At 36.1% G+C, this 2,142-nt stretch overlaps 1 non-coding gene across 1 annotated transcript; it reads right to left on the bottom strand.

The window, feature by feature from the left end:
• Positions 1–667: 667 nt before the first annotated feature.
• LOC136176186 (U6 spliceosomal RNA) lies at positions 668–774 on the bottom strand. The gene has a single exon (XR_010664553.1). It is a non-coding gene; the product is annotated as a U6 spliceosomal RNA (small nuclear RNA).
• Positions 775–2,142: the final 1,368 nt, after the last annotated feature.

The raw sequence follows: 2,142 nt of genomic DNA, 5'->3' as shown, positions 1-2,142 counted from the left end.
CAAGTATTACATTTCATTGTCATCTTTTTTCATTCTTTTTTGATCTGAACAGTTCTTCAGTCTTTCCTGGGTCATGATCTTGACATTTCGAATCATACAAGACAGTTATTTTTTAACATTCCTATCAATTTTATTTTACTTATGTTTCCTCAATATTAGATTTAGGTTATTTACTTTTGGCAGGAATGTCACACAAGAACATAATGTTGATTTGTACCTTTTCCTAGTAATGTTAACTTTCACCACCGGGTTAAGGTGGTATCTATCAAATTTCTTCACTATAAAGTTAAGATTTTAGCTTTGTAATCAATAATATTTTACAGGGAGATTCTCTGACATCACATTACTATCCCATTCCTCATCAAATTTTCATCCACTAGTTTTATACTCTATTGACAATTTTTTTTTCCAATGAGCATTAATTTATTGACGTATACTGTGTTTATCTTAGGAATAATCTTGGCTAGTGAAAATTCGTACTGCTTTGATTCCTCCCTTCGCTGAAGATCCTAACTTTAGACCACTCCTCCTAGAGACTGGTGCTTCCTCAAATGGCCTTCTGCCTTTTTTGTTGTTATCTACAATTTAAAACTTTAAAAAAGGGCAAGACCAATCCTTTATTTTGCATCAAAAAGCATTGAGCTGGGTTAGGCTGTGACCACTATAGAAAAATATGGTACGCTTCACGAATTTGCATGTCATCCTTGCGCAGGGGCCATGCTCATCTTCTCTGTATCATTCCAATTTGAGTGTATGTGCTGCCGAAGCGAGCACTATTGACAATTCTTGACTAAATAATTACTATGATGTTTGCTTATGATGAGTTTCTAATAGTATCATTTCTTCTAGATTTATTCATTGGAATCACACTATAAGAAATAACTTTTCCTATATTCATTCATTTATAGTCATTGATCCTTAAATCAATAGGTTATAAGATGTTCAAGTCATCATTTATTCTGATGTTCAAACTGTCCCAATTGTCCTTTAAGCTGGCTGCTGTGTCCTTCTGAGGAGTCTTCATAATTTTTTATCACTTCCTTGCTTTATGATAAATCAAGATTTTCTGGGCTCATCTTATACCTTCCCTGTCTTAGTCCTGAAAATAAACATTTTCCTGAGAAGACCCAGAATTAAAAATTTCTCTAAGAAATTTTTTCTTATTTGATAAAGATATTTAGAAATCAAGGTCTGGGTGCTAGCAGACAGAGCTAGAAAATGCACACATACACACACATATACACACAGAGCTATATTAATGTTTCTCTAGATAGATACACAGAGGTTGTGTAATACCTCCAAATCCAAATTAACAACACTCTGCTTATTCTAACTTTTACTCTTTTAGTGTTCGATTATCCTTTCTCTGACAATGAAAAATGTTACTCCCATTTCTCTTATATATTCTGGTCATAATATATTAGTCATTTCCCCCATGACAGACAATGCCTCTTCCACCCCAGCCCCACAGGACTCATTAGCCCAGGCTATCTCCTCAGCCCTGAAAACACCCTCAGTCTAGGCCATGCAGTCCTCATAGGAGTATATTTTTTTACATTGAAGCATTGAAAGAATAAGTATAATTTTTAATATGTAAATAGATCAAGGCCTTAGAACTGCATGCTGGTGGAGTCTGTGAGCTATAATACAAGACAATACAAGTTTCAGTGTACAGACAAAAGATGGAGGAAGGGGTCAAAAAAGATCTTATGCATAAGACAACCACTAAGCAGCCCTTCAAAATTATATCTGGCAGAGAAGGGAGGAGGAAGGGACACTGCACAGCATGCAAGCAAAGGTATGTGATATGAAACATATGTTTCTATTCAGGAAATTTTAAAAAGACAATGTCTTCAGAGAGCAACAGTGAGATAGGAAGATATATAGGTAAGCAGGATATAGGGTTTTTTCACATGATCTACAAAGAGGTTTAAAAATTATTCAATAGGGCATGTGTACTAAGTTGCTTCAGAACAACTCTTTAAGACCCTATCATCCTTAGCCCACCAGACTCCTCTGTCCATGGGATTCTCCAGGCAACAATACTGGAGTGGGTTGCCATGTCCTCCTCCAGGGGATCTTCCCAACCCAGGTATCAAACCCTCCTCTCTTATGTCTCCTGCATTGGCAGGCAGGTTCTTT

This window comes from Muntiacus reevesi, chromosome 9, assembly GCF_963930625.1.
Source record: "Muntiacus reevesi chromosome 9, mMunRee1.1, whole genome shotgun sequence".
Classification (NCBI taxonomy): Eukaryota; Metazoa; Chordata; class Mammalia; order Artiodactyla; family Cervidae; genus Muntiacus; species Muntiacus reevesi.
The sequence above is the reverse complement of the archived record's forward strand: the minus strand, read 5'-3'. Positions and strand labels throughout refer to the sequence as shown.